The sequence below is a fragment of the Solanum dulcamara genome, chromosome 4, assembly GCF_947179165.1.
Source record: "Solanum dulcamara chromosome 4, daSolDulc1.2, whole genome shotgun sequence".
Taxonomy (NCBI): Eukaryota; Viridiplantae; Streptophyta; class Magnoliopsida; order Solanales; family Solanaceae; genus Solanum; species Solanum dulcamara.
Window position 1 is genome coordinate 38443106 of NC_077240.1, and position 16575 is coordinate 38459680.

At 38.9% G+C, this 16575-nt stretch overlaps 1 pseudogene; it reads right to left on the reverse strand.

Moving 5' to 3' along the window:
- Positions 1-14215: 14215 nt before the first annotated feature.
- On the reverse strand, positions 14216-14335 carry LOC129888063 (5S ribosomal RNA; annotated as a pseudogene).
- Positions 14336-16575: the final 2240 nt, after the last annotated feature.

The window sequence follows — 16575 nt, forward strand, 5'->3', positions numbered from 1 at the left end:
AATCAAGGTATGGATTGAACACATGGGTTATCAAGTTCATGAAGGTAGCAGGGGCATTAGTCAACCTAAGAAACATCACAAGAAACTCATAGTGGCCGTATCGAGTAGTAAATACGGTCTTAGGGATGTTCACTACCCTAATCATCAGTTGATGATAACTAGATCTCAAGTCAAGCTTACAAAACACTGTGGCACCCTAAAGCTAATTAAATAAATCATCAATATGAGGCATGGGGTAATAGTTCTTTGTTATCACTTTTTTAGCTGCATGTAGTCGACACACATCCGCATAAAATTATCCTTTTTCTTCACAAAAAGGACTAGGTAACCCCAAGGCCATAAACTAGGCCAAATAAAATCCCTTACCTAAGAGGTCCTCAAGCTAAACACTGATCTCTCCGAGCTCTGCAGAGGCCATCCGATAAGGCACAATAGAAATAGGATTGGTACCTAGCTCCAAGTCTATAGGAAAATCAATATCACTCTTTGGGGGTAGGTAGGTAGGTAGGAAACATATCTGCAAACTCCCAGACTATAAGAACTAAATCAATTGAAGGGCCCTCTCAATTGACATCTCACATATAGGCCAAATAAACTAAACACCCAGAATTAACCAACTACTACATTCGCATCAAAGAATCATCCCAATCAATTTGCGATTATAAGAACCCTACCACAACATCGGAGAAATGCAAGACATGGCTAAGGTAACAGTCTTAGCATAAAAATCTAAGACCATATTGTAGGAGGATAACTCGTACATGCTAGAATCACATCAAAATCAACCATATCTAGCAGAATCAGATCAACTCTAGTATCATAACATTGGATAGTCATTAAGCAACCATACAATACCTGATCCACTATTAAGGACTTACCCACTAGGTTCGAAACACGAAGTAGCTCAGCCAAGGATGCTGAACTCATACCCAATTTGGGAGTATAATAAATAGATACATATGACAATGTGTAGACCAGATCAAATAAAATTGTGGCAAGCTTATGGCATAATAGAAGCATACCTGTAATGACATCATTAGATACCTCAACCTCTACCCTCGCTGAGGCTGCATAAAAATAAACCTTAGCCACTTCTTCCTAGTGTGTCTAACCTAGCGCCTGACCTACCTCCCCATGCACCACCTCAAGCACCCTATCAGTCGCCCCGGTGATCCTAATTCTGATCACCACCTTTAGCAGAAGAGGGTACTACTAAAACTTACCTAGCTACAATAGGAGCTTGAGAAACTATCCCATGATGTGGGCAATCTCGAGATTAGTAGTGTACATTTCCACAATCATAGCAACCTTGGAAGGAATAACCCACATAAAATAGGTCACCATAAACTATAGTCCCTAAATCTGATCCCCTCGAACTTTGGCCCGTGCTAGGAATACCCATATGTTATTGGCTACCCTCTGAAGTAGATAATACCGCCTGAACAGGCTAGCTAGCTACTGAAACTATAGGTGATACCTATCATAAAAGTCCCTAGGATAGGATCGGGACCCATTATGGTTGTCTTGATGGTGAACCCTCTTTTCACTACCTCTATGGGCCTCATGAAGAATATGCTCCATAGTGCGGGAGTGATCTACAACATCCATAAATGATCACCCTACTGAAGCCATAGGCTCTTTCTCAATCCTCAACTAAAATCTGAGCCCACAAATAAAACATCTAACCCTCTCCTCTTCTATGGGCAGTATCATGGTGGCATAGAGAGATAGCTTATGGAACTTTGCCTCATACTCCAAGAAGGTCATGGAGCCCTGCTCCAACCTGGAGAATTGGTTACGAAGACTAGAACTCTGTAGTATGCATCTGGCCAAAAAGGGTTTTGAAAATTAGTCCTATGATACTAGTGATGACCCAACTAGCCTGGTCTGTAGATAAGAGCATCAGCACTGCCTGGCAGGCCTACAAAACTGGTGAGTATTGAAGTCAGCTCCTTTCAACCCATACCCAAAGATTTGAGCTTCTCTTGGCATATCATAAAGAACTCTTGAGCATTCTCCCCTATAGCTCCAGAAAATCTAGACGGGGACAATCTTTAAAACAACCCAAGCATCTTCTGCTAGTGTAGAGACATCACCCCATTAGTTATAGCTGGCTGATCGACGGTGGGGGCTAGCGGCCGTTGAACCTCTAAAGCCATCGCGGTAGGCTTTCCCTGCTGTTCTGGCATCATTGTGGTGGTAGTTGGGATATGCTACTGCCTACCCCTAGTATCATAAGTATTTTTATAATGGACACTTGCATCTCAGGAGCCATAACTAGTATAGGTGGTGGCTGGTCTAGCCCTAGCCCCATCGTCTAGTGATGAACGGACTCTACTTGAGGCTCCGTCTCTTGCTCTGGTTTCTTCTCTCTCTCATAAGCTGGTGTTGTAGCCTTATTACGACCTCTTGCTTAGTCTCTACCTATAGCTCTGGCTTTATTAGTAGGCTTGGGTGTATAACCCTCGGCCGCGGTACCACGCGTGTGAGCCATACCTATGAAAAAAATAGAACAAGTGAGATTTATGAAAATAATAATACACACACTACATGAAAGTGATACAAAAGAGGACGTATTCCTAACGACATCCTGTAGCCTCTTAAAGATAAGTTACAGACATCTACGCACCAATCCGCAGGACTCTACTAGACATTAGCTATGTACATATGAGACCTATGAACTTGGGGCTCTAATACCAATTATCACTATTCGACTCTCGATTCATGATGGCAATTACTATAACCCCCAATAAGTAAGTCAAATCATACCCCGAAACTGTGAGTAATGAGATTAAGGGTAGAAGCTAAACTTTAATAAAGTAGTAACTGAAATAACAAGAATACATGAACAAACAGAAGCACATCGAATGTATATATACATTAAAATATAAGATACCTCCTAGGTGCTAGAAGTCACAAGTACATAGTTACTACAAAAAGTGGACCACTGAAACAAGATTGTCTCAAAAAGCAAAAGACTAGTCAAATATGTTTAGATGGAGATATGAAGATCCAAAAATGCCAAGTGCTCACCCACGCCTCCGAAATAGATTGCAACTGACCTAAATCAACCCTAGTAACTGGTGCTGAGATTTGCATCATGAAAATAGATATAGAGTGCAGTATGAGTACCAAAAAATAGATACCTAGCAGGCATAATAGGCCAAATGTGCTTGAAAAGTAAAGGCAATAAGAAAAGATAGAATCTAAGGAAATACAATAATAAAACAAAGTAAAAGAAATGCACACGAGTGTAAGGACTAAATACAGCTAACTAATCCTAAATGGTCCTCATAAGCCCAGAAGGTTCACTCATGCGTAAGTTTAACTTAAAACCCAAGCAGACCCCATAAGCTCGACGGTACACAGAATTGCTAAAACTACAAAGAATGAAAAATGGCAAGTCTAGAGATTGAAAAACGTAGCCCAAACCTTGAACCGTAGTTAGCCGCCAAGTAACCAATAGTGTCCAATAGAAAAAACCCAATAAAGAAGTCCAGTACCCAGATCTCGAACTGTGAATGAGTCTCAAAGGGGCAAATCAGTAGTAATCAATAAATTGTCAATCTGGACAACCCGAATAATAAGTGCAGCGCCTGGAACTCAAACCCCAGATGAGTCTAAAAAAGGATAGAGTTCGTGATCAAATAATTCATCTCTGCAGCTTTTCCTTTCTAAATGGATTTCGAATTACATTGCCACACTATTAAAAGTTGGTTCACAATGTCAATATGATCGTTTTGATACTAAATTTTAAAAAACAGAGAAGGACCAATTTTTGAGTAAAAAAAGAATGTGGGACTGTCTCTAGAATTTCAAAATTGATCACAAAAAAAGGCTCAATTTACCTCCCAGAACTCGTGTTCCAAAATGGAACACAATTTGGGGCTCGAACTAGCAGGAATAAGATCATGCAAGAAATTCTCAATTTAACTCAACTAAACAACAAAAGCAGTAGGTTATGGCTCAATTGTACTTCAAACGAACTCCCAACCACATTCCAATGTCCCCAACACCTTCTTCTAGAAATTACCCATAATTTGTTCATTGAATTACCCAATTATGCCTTGAAATGAGAGAGAACCAAGCTTTTGAAGGTGGGTATTTAAACTAAAAACGAAAATGATATAACTACCCATGCGTCACAAAAGTGACCACCTCAAAGAGGTCGCTTAATCCTTGTTAAAGCAAGAACTGTGTCACTTTAGCAACCATCTAGCAGCTTTAGCGATACCTACCCACAGAGGCCCCTAGGTTTAGCAACACCCTACTCACTTTAGCGACCAAGGGTTGCTTTAGCGACTACACCAGACACATCTACATCAACTGTGTTTTGGAAAATGTCCAAGTCTTCGATGGAGTGCTCGAAATTCATTCAAAATCCCATTCATATAAATAAGTTATATTATACCACCAAATTTGGTGTTCTAGGCTCAATGGTGCAGTCAAAATTTTCATACGAGGTCATTTGACGAAAATTGGGTTCCACACCCAAAAGTTATTGTTAGCCAAATTCCAAATGAGCCTCGGGATTATACCGAAAGCCTCGAGAAGTGCACAAAGGATTATTCTAGATCAAACTTGACATTTTAAAACTAATCGCATAGACAAAATTTTCATTTGAGTGCTTTTTCCAAGAATAATGACCAAAGTCAAATTTAGGCCGAATTTCAAAGGCTAAAATACCAAATGGTCTAAACTCACACAAGAATCCCCGATACTTGTATCGACCATGTTACTAGCCTAATTTAGCCATTACGGAGTTTATAAAACCATCAAAATTTGATTCTAAGGTCATATACCTAAAGTTATGACCGAAATCAACTTTTTAAGTTTCAAAAGCTCCAAAATAGGGATATAGGACAAAAACCCAGATGAACGACTAGACAACCAAATAGTCAGTACCAACAAGTCATAAATAACTTGGATTCTCTATAGGAACACTCTAAACGACGAAATAAATGCACTAACTCAAAAATGACCTGGAGGGTCATTACAAAATATTTGGTAAAGGCAATCCCAAAATAGTGATTTCTAAATTTTAATAAGTTCGCAATGTGTTATGATTGGTATACACTAGTAATTTATGTTTGAAATATTCCAAATGAGTTTTGAGGGGTCATTTTAGGAATTGTACTATTTGGAGAGTTATTGATGTTATATTGTACTTGGTAGCATCTCACCTATGAAAAAAGTTCCACACCCGTAAAGCTATAAAATTAGTAAAAGTTCCGCACCTGTGGAGGTGGTCCGGTTTAGAGAGGGTAACACTTGTGAAGTTTGAAACTTAAAAAGTTTGATCAAAGTTAATATTTTGAGTTGGCAAGGTATAATTCAGGTATTGATGATTTTGCTTGGCTTAAAGGGTTGTTTATGACCTTGTTGGATGTTTAATATGAATCTCGAGGTATTCAAGGGGTGTTTTGTACGTTTGATTGAAATTTCAATATTTTTTAAGCTTAAAGTTGACTTTGGTGATTTGATAATTTCAATAGATCTGATTTGTGTTTGGGAGGTTATAAATGAGTACTGAGTGTTTGTTATGGTACTTTGCCTGATCTTTGCATTGTTGATATCAGGTATAGTGATTGTTTTATCATGTTCATGAAAAAGGATAAGTTTAGGTCCTCACATTCGTGAGCTTTGGTTTCACAAAAAAAAGAAAGGTTGGGTCGGGTCTGGGTTCCTATCGTGTTCACAAGATGGACCTCGCATTGTCGAGGTGTTGGGTTGGATCAGATGGCTGCATTGGTGATAACGTTTCATGTTCAGAAAAATACACATGAGATCTGAATGCATTTAATTTTGTTTTCAAACTTAAGCTTCTTATTTTGATTTTGGGAAATTTTTAGCTTGGATTGGGGGAGATCTTTGAAGCTATTTCAAGATTTTATCGTGGGGGTAAGATTTTAACTCCCTTTGTGTTATTTTCATATTGATTTATTTTTTATTTTATTGATTAACTCCATATGAGTAATGAAACTTGAGAATTTTTCTCTTAAAGTTAAGAGAATGTAATTTGGTGATTTGAGGATCGATTCAAATTCTTTTTTAAAATAATATTTGAAATTTGAGTTCTTTGTCTTATGGGTAAGCTAATTTCAAAGAAAAGTGCCAGTTTTAGTGTCAGGCCTCGGGGTTAATTTTTCGATTTGATTTTTGACCCAAACTTTTATATTACGATATGAGTATCAATTGACTCATATTTTCATAAGGCTCATTGTTTTTTGATATTTTGAGAGTGTTCTGAGGTCTTACACAAAGACAAAGTTATGGTATGAGGGTTCGTGGTGAATATGCTCGACCATTGAGATAGGTTAATTCTTACTCCTCTTAAACGTAGCTTGAGTAGTAACTTATTGTATTAAACATGTTATGGAATAAACGAAATATTAGATTTGTAGTAGTAGAAGAATTAAATTATTGTTGTAGAATTTGATATTGAGATTTAGCTTATAGAGGGATTATGATTTGAAATTTGTATCATTGTTGATTTTTACTTAGTTTATGCATCTTATAATATTCGATTGTTATGCCAAGATGAGAATCGTATTGAAAGAAATCTACTTAAACTGATGAAATTTGGTCTCTGTGCACTACTTGAAAGTAAATCTATTATTTGAGGAGGCTTGTAGCTTACGGTATTTGTGGTGAGAAAGACATTCTTATATACTTGTTGCATTTGAAACTTACTTTATTAATGTGATCATATATGTACATTTTTCTCATGGATCACAAGATTGGTAATCTAAAAACAACAATTTGAAAGAAAATATTTATATCCGATGGAAAATGGTTCCTGATAGGTTTAATACAAATGATATTAAGAAAAGTGTTGATTATCATTCGATGAAAAATGATTCCAGATGGGATATATCTACCTCACGAGTCCCCCCATGGACCCATCTCATAGAGTATTCTATGGAGGGCAGGTCTGCTAAGAGTGAATAAGAGACAGTCGAACAATCATTCTTTACTTTCAGGGTCAATCAATGGGTAGTCCTCTAATTATTTCTCGAATGTTATAAGAAATAACTTATCCCCCTCGTATTTCCCTGGATTGACAAAAGAGGTGCATATCAATATGATCATTGGTCATTGCATTGCAATATATATGATTATTTTACTTCGCATTGCTTCTTATTGATTGTCTTTTAATGGATTGTTGGATTGTTCTTCCAATTGATGGGATCTTAACATTCTTTTTTACGACATAGTTATTAAAAATTTGCTTGGTGGGCCTATGATGCCTACTGAGTACTCATGTTTTTATGCTAATACTATTTTTTCTGCATCTTTTTTATGTAGATCCTGGTGGTAGCGTTCCATGCTGATTCTAACTCTTCCAAGGCCGTTTTCACTTCAAACTTTGGTGAGTCACCCATATTCAGACCTAAGCCTAGCTTCTTCTATCATTTTATTTGTGTATTTTGATTTTCCTAACAATTGTATACGTTTGAAGCAGTTGTGTGTCCTAAGTCAATAACTCTCGGTGACACTGAGTCGTGGTGTAGTTTCATTTCCACATATTCATATTTCCATTTATGTAACATTTGAGTTTTAAAACTATTCATCTTATTGTTTATTTCTTGTGAAATTATTTATAATGTTTTTATGTTGGCAAAAAGTTGACTTATCTATCGGGAGAAGTTAAGATATGTATCATCATGATCTTAGATTTTTAAGTGTGATAATTATACCGTTGAAAAGTTAATATAATAATCTATTAATTGCAAGTGGACTAAGTCTCATTGAAGAAAGAAATGTTTCTATTTTAATTTTCTTCTTTGGTCGACCTTCTATGTAATGACCCTGCAGGTCATTTTTGATATTTTTGATAAAATTATTATTTTACTCCTCCGTCAGTTGTTCCGAGTCATTTTAGATTGGTTTGAAAGTTGTTTTTTTAAAAATCTTGTGAAAAGGTGAGGATTTGCTAGAGAAATGAGTTTTCAAGGCTTAAGTTGTCAAATTGTGAGTTTGAAGTCATTTGGAGTTTCGAGTTTCAGAATAGAATTTCGTCAATTCTATCAGTTTTGGAATATGAAATTGGTCTAGGAGAGTTCTCGGAATCAGATTTGGAGTTGAAACATGGATTTTAGGTCCAAAGTTGGAAATTGAGTTAAAGTTTGATTCAAGTTTGACTTTGGTCAACATATGAGGTTCAAGTGCTTGGATTGGATTTTTTGATGGTTCCATTGGTTTTGGGAGGTGATTCTAATGCTAGAAATAACTTCACTGTAATTTTTAGAGGTTTCGAAGGTATTTTGGGTATTTTAAGCACCAAAACTAGTGTAGTTGCGACTTATTAGATTCCAGGTCAAGGAGACCTCGAATTGGAATTCCAAAGGTTCCGTTTAGTCCAAAAGGTCGAGTTTAGTAGGGGTGCATATGAGGTTCAGGTGCTTGGATTGGATTTTTGATGGCTCCATTGGTTTTGGGAGGTGATTCTAATACTAGAAATAACTTCGCTGTAATTTTTAGAGGTTTCGAAGGTATTTTGGGTATTTTAAGCACCAAAACTAGTGTAGTTGCGACTTATTAGATTCCAGGTCAAGGAGACCTCGAATTGGAATTCCAAAAGTTCCGTTGAGTCTAGAAGTTCGAGTTTAGTAGGGGTGCATATATGATTTGTGTATACGGGATTCCAAATGAATCCCGAGGGTTCATTCCATAACTTGAGGCTTATGTAATTTAAACTGTCATCTGGTGCTTGGTGCATACCTTCACGTTTGCAGAGCCCTACCGCGTTTACGTAGCTCTTCTGTATTTGCGGAGGGAAGAGAAGTCTAAGCTTTGCGTTCGCAAAGAAAGTCTCACTTTCACGATGGTCTAGGTGACCAGCCTCTGCATTTGTGAGGACCTAGCCATATTCGCAAAGGACATTCCTTGTTTTGTCTCCGCGATCACGGAGAAAGTGAGCAGCGATCATGATGAAGGAAATTTTGGCAGACTTAAATATTACACCCCACACTTTTAAACTCGGAATGTCTCCTAAGTTACTTAGAAGCTAGTATGTGAGCTACTTAAGTTACGACACTATTGAACAACTCTAAGAAGGGAGAATGTGACATCCCGTGGTAGGGAAGGTTGGAAATAGGGTCAAGAGAAATCGGAAGGAGTTGGAGGCCAAGTAACGAGTTGTAGGACTCGACTTATCTACGTAAACTACTAAGTTAGAAGTCTTACATACGTGAGTTACTTGATTCCATACCAAGCTTATGTAGCAAAGGTTTCATAGGCTCTTAAAGTGAGAAGAGATTACGAACCCACGAGGAAGAGGAAACAAAATTCGGGGTAGCCAATGGGAGGGTGACACGTGGCAGCACCCAAACAGGCAGGTGACCCACCTGGTTGGGGTCAAGTAGGTGACACACCTGCTTGGGGGAGGTGGGCCCCACTGCCACGTGGCAGCACCTCCTTGAACATATAGGTGCGGTGGCCCAATAGGGGCTGGACACGTGTCACCTCTTTGGGATGACACGTGTCACACCCTAAAGCCACACATATATGTGTATATGTATCATATACTTCAGTTGTTCATTAAAACATCAGCCAACATAGAGAAAACAAACGTGAAAGAGAGACATAGAGAGGCAGTCATGGCCTTTGAAGTTTAAAGGTAAGTTTTTCAATTTTCTTCCGTCAATTAATTATATACGGTGTATCTTAAGTACGTGGATACGTATATATGTATTTTAATACGTTCATGGAACTAAAACTCCAGCTTTGCAATTGGAATTTGGAAGAGAAAAAAAGAGAAAAACGTGAAAGGGACAATGGAGAAGGGCTACGGATTTGACCCTTTTTGGGTAAGCTTCCGGGTTTCATTCCGTGAATTAATTAATTATGGTATCCCATGGTTATATGATGATGTTTAATAACGATAAAATCCAATTTGAGGCAGCAAGGAAGTCGCTCAAACAGCCCGCTCAAGTTCAACGCGTTTGAAGAAGTTCCGAGTTGCGATTTGGCTAGTTTTGGCCAATTTCGGGTAAGGTAAGGCTTCCCCTTTAAATTTTGACTTTATGGTGTTATTATAGGGTGTATTAAACACCTTTTTGGCTGCTTGAAGTTGTGGAAAAGTCGTAAAAAGTTCGACGTTCGGAATAAACTAAATTGAAGTCGCTAGAGTTGAATTGTTGCCGAAATAGAGTGTTGTTCTTGTGAGGTGCTGCTTCAGGGGTGTGGCTTGTGTTTGCAGGGTATAAAAATGTTCTAAATGAGGTGGGGTAGCTTCTGGTTTCTTCCACACGACCCCTCGCTTCGTACGGTTAAAGGTTTGACAAAAATGGAAACTAGAAACCCTATTTTGATATCGTAATTTTGAATAAGTCGTTTGGAATTCATGTTGTATATGGTTGGTATGAATTGCTGCAGGTTGTTGTTGTTGGTTGGCTGTAGGTATTAGGGACCTAATTGGAAATTTGGATAGGGCACATTATAGGGGAGGTGTTGCCCAATTTTTGTCGACGCCTTAGCGAATAACAGAACTAGTCGGGGAAACGACTAAGGAAATAGATTCCATTAATACTAAGATGTAACCTAAGGTGCTGGAAAGTTAAGAGGGGTTGATATTCATATTACTTTCATGTTGAATAGGTTCAAAGGATGACGAGGCGAACAGGATGAGGAATAACTCAAACAAGGTATGTAAAGCTTTCTCTTGGCATGTTTTGGTATAAGTTCGTACATCTATCTTTCTTTCCTTTTGGCAATGTTTAGCCTTAAGTGAATTGTATATGAAGTGCGGGGATAATTCCATTCCCAAAATTCTGAGTACGCCTCATAACCCCTATCCATTGTTCAGTATTAGAGTTCCTGTGAAGATTAAGTCTTGCCTAGTAGGGCTTCTATATGTCAGAATGTAATGTATGGGAAGCTATCTCTCATTTCCATTGAGATGTATTTGATACAAAATGAGGTTACAATGCCATAGTGGTTCACCGAGCCCCGTGAAGGGATGGGTACGAAATATGTATATGAAGATCACCTGAAGGAAAGTACAGACTAGATAGAGCTTATTCTCTTTCTTCTTTTGGGGCATGTCCTTGTCTTAGTCATAAGTTGAATCTGATCTAAACTCCGAGGTAACTCCATTCTTAAACATCTCTTAATTACTTTTGAATATCGAACTCTGATAGTAGTTGAACTATTTCCCTGAAAACTTTTATATGTTAAAGAGGAAACAAATGTAGAGGCTCCAAGTCTTATAGGCTATATGTTAACAAATGTTTCTAGTTCCATAAGCGATTTGGCTTTACTTTAGTACATGTCTAGGAGCCCCGAGATTATAATTGATATTGCCCATAATGGCATTTAGAAGTCACTCGAGATGACTACACTACTACTCGAGTCCTCCGATAAAATTTTAATCTTCTTATACGGTCAAGTCTCTAATAATGATTTAAATTGCATATAGTTACTCACTACTCTACTCGTGTATATTGTAACACTTCTTTCCTGAGTCCCGGGTCAGGATATGTTCTCGTGCACAGTTCACTGTATTATTCCCTGAGTCCCTCAATAGAGGGCCAAGATACGTGTATAGATATATGATGATGTGTTGTAATAAGGTGGTGATGGCGCCAGGCCTATGATGGTCCTATAGATGTGATTCACCGGACCCCTGAAAGGGCCGACTATATTGTATAAATTGAGCATGCATGCTTTTGTGATTCACAGAGTACAGGTACATGACTTCGATTTGATAATTTGTTCCCCTGCTTCTCTATTTCGAATATACCTCCAGTGTATTATGTTACATTTTACATACTCAGTACATATGTCATACTGACCCCCTTTCTTGGGGGGCTGCGTTCATGCCCGCAAGTACAGATACAGATTTTGGGAGTCCGTCAGCTTAGGATTCCAAGCAGTTCAGCTGGAAGAGGCTCCATTGTATCAGGGCCTAGTTTTGATACTGTCCACAGATGTATAGAAATTGTTTTATCCATTCAGGGGTATGGCGGGGGCCCTGTCCCGCCATATGTTGTCATTTATATGTTTAAAGGTCTGCAGACATGTATATGTGGGTTGTATATGTCAGTTTGGTTCAGCTGGGTCTATATGATATATTATATATGTTGTTATGTTATGCCAGCCTTGTCGGCTTGCGTGCCCTGTCATGTTATGATACAAACAAAAAGGGCTACAGGTGTATGTAAATCTTATCGCCCAGTGGGGTTCTATTACATGATATTGTTTTATTTACAGTTCAATGTGACCACAACTAATAGATATGTGTACGGGGGGTCCAGGTCGGACCCCAGTCACGACCTACGGGGTTGGGTCGTGACAAAAGTGGTATCAGAGCAGTTCGTCCTCGGGTTGTCTGCAGACCGTGTCTAATAGAGTCTTGGTTATCTATGTATTGCGCGCCACATCTATGAACAGGAAGCTATAGGACATTTAGGGTGTTACCTTTCTTCTACATCTGAGATCGTGCTTTAGATCTGAGTCATAGGAAAATTCCTTATACTAATCTTGGATATTAACAAAAGGATGACACCAACAGAAGGAAGTAATTGACGACATGGGAAGTTACGAAGCATGCAGGTAAGTGAAGTAAATCCACGGAAGATATCCTTTGGGTAAGGTATTGAAATATAAAGTTGAAACCTGAAAGGAAAGCAGACAGAAAGTGCAACAGATGCAGTTTGAAGTTGGACATATGAGGTAAGTCCAGTATTTTTATATTATTGTTGACGTTGAAAGCCCTGTGTGGCTGCGATATGAGATGACATTGAAAGCCCTATGCGGCTGTGATATGATATGAATATATATATATATATATATATATATATGTGTGTGTGTGTGTGTGTGTGTTGGCCCTGTGAGGCATTGTTGGTATTTTCTGCCTGCAGGTTGTGGAATAGTAAGAAGTGTAGAGAAAACTCTGCCGAAATTTTCCTAGAACGGGGAAAAGGAAATGAAACATAGATTTTTGAGATGTCTGAGAAGTTGATACCAAATACCCCTACTGTGTTCAACTAAAGCTGTAAGAGGTATCCTTCAGGTTGCCGATAAGGGGCACCCTTTTCACTTAAAAAATTTTATGTTGGAGGAACAAAAGCTTATTTAAGTAGAAAGTTTGGATTATGGTATCTCTAGCCGTATTTGTATTATAGGAAGATAAACAGAGGGCTCAGGATGAAGGATAAGATGTCCCGCGAATGAGTTTTACTCTTTTTGAAAAAAATACCAAGTCCTCAACTCCTATTGTAAATTGGACGTGTTGTTCACAACTCGAGGATAAACTCAGAAGGAGACCAGGTAGGTCAAGTATTAAAAGAAATATTGTGATGTTTAAGAGGTTCTAATTTCTTCCAACAATGGTTGGAAAATGAGTTACGATAACAGTTCATAGTTCTCCACTAACTAATTGGGGAAAGAAATTCTAACAGAAGCACCTCAAAGAGATGTCGGGAACTGAATATATGTACGAACAAAAAGGGGGATATTTAAGTATGAATTGAACAATGTGATACGAGTATGCAAGGATAAAGTGGAACCACTAGTCAGACGCACATAGTATGCGTTGGCTAAGTTAAAGGCCTGCGTTGAGAACGTAGTAAAAGCATGGGAATTATGATACAAAAAAATGATGCATGTACACAACGTCGCCCCAAAAATAGTGGAACCCTTAAGGGACGAGGATGGAAAACTTAAGGAACAAATGACGCAACTTCTATTCGCCCCATGAAGCAAAGGATATAGGTTGGGACAAAACCACTACTTCGAGAAAACCTGGAATAGTTATCATCAGAATACTAGTACTGCCTAATTGAAATTGGAACGACTACAAGTATAAACAGAGGAAAATATGAGTACCCTCTAAAGGGGGGAAGTTAATGAGAAAATGGCAAAAGTAAGGTGAAGGCAATCGATATGGGAATACATTTGAGATGGGTGTCTAAACTTTAATAAGATGCCTTGCCAAACCAAGTTAGAAAGGTCCGGAAGCTACCAATAATTGGAGGAACGCCAGAATGCTACATAAGGTAGCGTTAAGAAGTTTGCGATGAGACCCTGAACAACATAACACTAGAAGGCGGCGTATAAAAATAGAAGAATGTACTAATGAAAGGATATCGACGTTGGATGCAAGATAACAGACGAGAAGACAGAGCAAAACATAAAGACCCGCGAAACAATGCTGAGGTAAATCTGGAGCTAAGTCGAGTGCCCCACACATTATGGCAAGGATTACAATGAAATGCGACACGAAGACTTCCCATGGAGGTCACCCATCCCAATATTACTCTCGCCCCAGCACGCTTAACTTCAACATTTTGATGGAACTTAATGCGTTAGTGCTGGTGTGATCGCGCGAGATGAAAGAATCTGAACTAGTGACGGAGAAACGATATGAGATTATGTACCCAGAGTATTATAAGATACGTTAAGGAAATTGTAACAAGGGCTTAAGCAACACAAGAAGGATTAGCTAATTGCTAATTGACGACGCACTCGAATACCACAACTCTTCAACATAGAGCTAGTTAATGAGAGAGAAACCGCATAATGGCTATATGGGCCAGTGGGCGAGGGAATTTCGACACTAATTGGTAGCCAACTCTGAGGGCGAAAAAGCAGGACCCAAAAGATCGAATGCTAGTTAATGTTCTGAAAAAAGTCGAGAAGGACTATACGAGGCTAACGATTCCCAAATTATCAACGTCATTATGAACCTATTTTGTACTCTGTAAGAGTAGGGTGCTATATGGGTTATTGTGAGCAGGCTAACGAATCAGCTCATTTGCTTCCAAGCAAGACCACCTATGCTGCTAGAACTAGGTGAAGTTATATGACAAGAAAGTAGTAAGGTTCCATGAGGTTTCCTCATCTAATATCCCAGATAAAGGGACTTCAATTATAATTAACGCCTTGAGATCAGTCCAAGAAGAGATCAGGAGCACAGACAGGTCTTAGTACCGCATTTCTCCCTCGAGCTACTAAACAGACTGAGCGCACTATTAGACGCTTGAAGATATGTCACAAGCCAGGAGATTAACTTCGAAGGTAGCCGGAATGACTATCCATCACTTATCAAGTTGCCTACAGTAACAATTACTACTCTAGTATTCCAATGGCCTTGACATAATTAAGCAAGCTATTGACTAAAAACCCAGAGTCGGCAGGAATGATATACAGATAATCAACATCGATATACAAAGTTCAAATTGATGATCGAATGTTCATAACGGAGTTCCCTAGAAAAGGAAAATTGACCCAAAATATATTAGATTGTATCAAATTGCTCATAAGGTGGGCAACAGGGCTGGTAAGTTGAGCTTACCACCTCATTTGGGAACTATACGCCCAGTCCATCAGATAAGAATGCTTCGCAAGGGTACTGACGAGTCGCCTAGGGTATATTCTATAGATAAGGTCCAGGAGATGGAATCCTATGAGGCAAAACCTATCGCCATCATAGATCGGCAAACCGAAAGATTGTAGACTAAAGACATGCCTCCCCGCAAGGGATGTTAGAAAAACCAAAACCAGAAAGAAGATGATCGGGGAACTAAAGAGAAAATGAAATACAAGTATTCAAACCTGTAACCGATATTTACAGGTAACCCCGATTCCTGAAAAGCATATAGAAAGTACTGGTATGGAGGTATGTGTTAAGAAAATAGCAAAGAACCTCCCTACGATTTATATAAGGTACTAAGTGAGGTTTGGTCAAACATTCGGGGACGAATATTCTAAAGGGGGGAAGGATGTTACACCCCACACTTTTAAACTCGGAATGTCTCCTAAGTTACTTAAAAGCTAGTATGTGAGATACTTAAGTTACGACCCTATTGAACAACTCTAAGAAGGGAGAATGTGACACCCCGTGGTAGGGAAGGTTGGAAATAGGGTCAAGAGAAGTCGGAAGGAGTTGGAGGCCAAGTAACGAGTCGTAGGACTCGACTTATCTATGTAAACTACTAAGTTAGAAGTCTTACATACGTGAGTTACTTGATTCCATACCAAGCTTATGTAGCAAAGGTTTCATAGGCTCTTAAAGTGAGAAGAGATTACGAACCCACGAGGAAGAGGAAAAATAATTCGGGGCAGCCAATAGGAGGGTGACATGTGGCAGCACCCAAGCAAGCATGTGACCCACCTTCTTGGAGTCAAGTAGGTGACCCACCTGCTTGGGGGAGGTGGGCCCCACTGCCACATGGCAGCACCTCCTTGAACATATAGGTGCGGTGGCCCAATAGGGGCTGGACACGTGTCACCTCTTGGAGATGACACGTGTCACACCCTAAAGCCACACATATATGTGTATATGTATCATATACTTCAGTTGTTCATTAAAACATCAGCCAACATAGAGAAACAATACGTGAAAGAGAGACATAGAGAGGCAGCCATGGCCTTTGAAGTTTAAAGGTAAGTTTTTCAATTTTCTTCCGTCAATTAATTATATACGGTGTACCTTAAGTACGTGGATACGTATATATGTATTTTAATATGTTCATGGAACTAAAACTCCAGCTTTGCAATTGGAATTTGGAAGAGAAAAAAAGAAAAAAACGTGAAAGGGACAAGGGAGAAGGGCTACGGATTTGACCC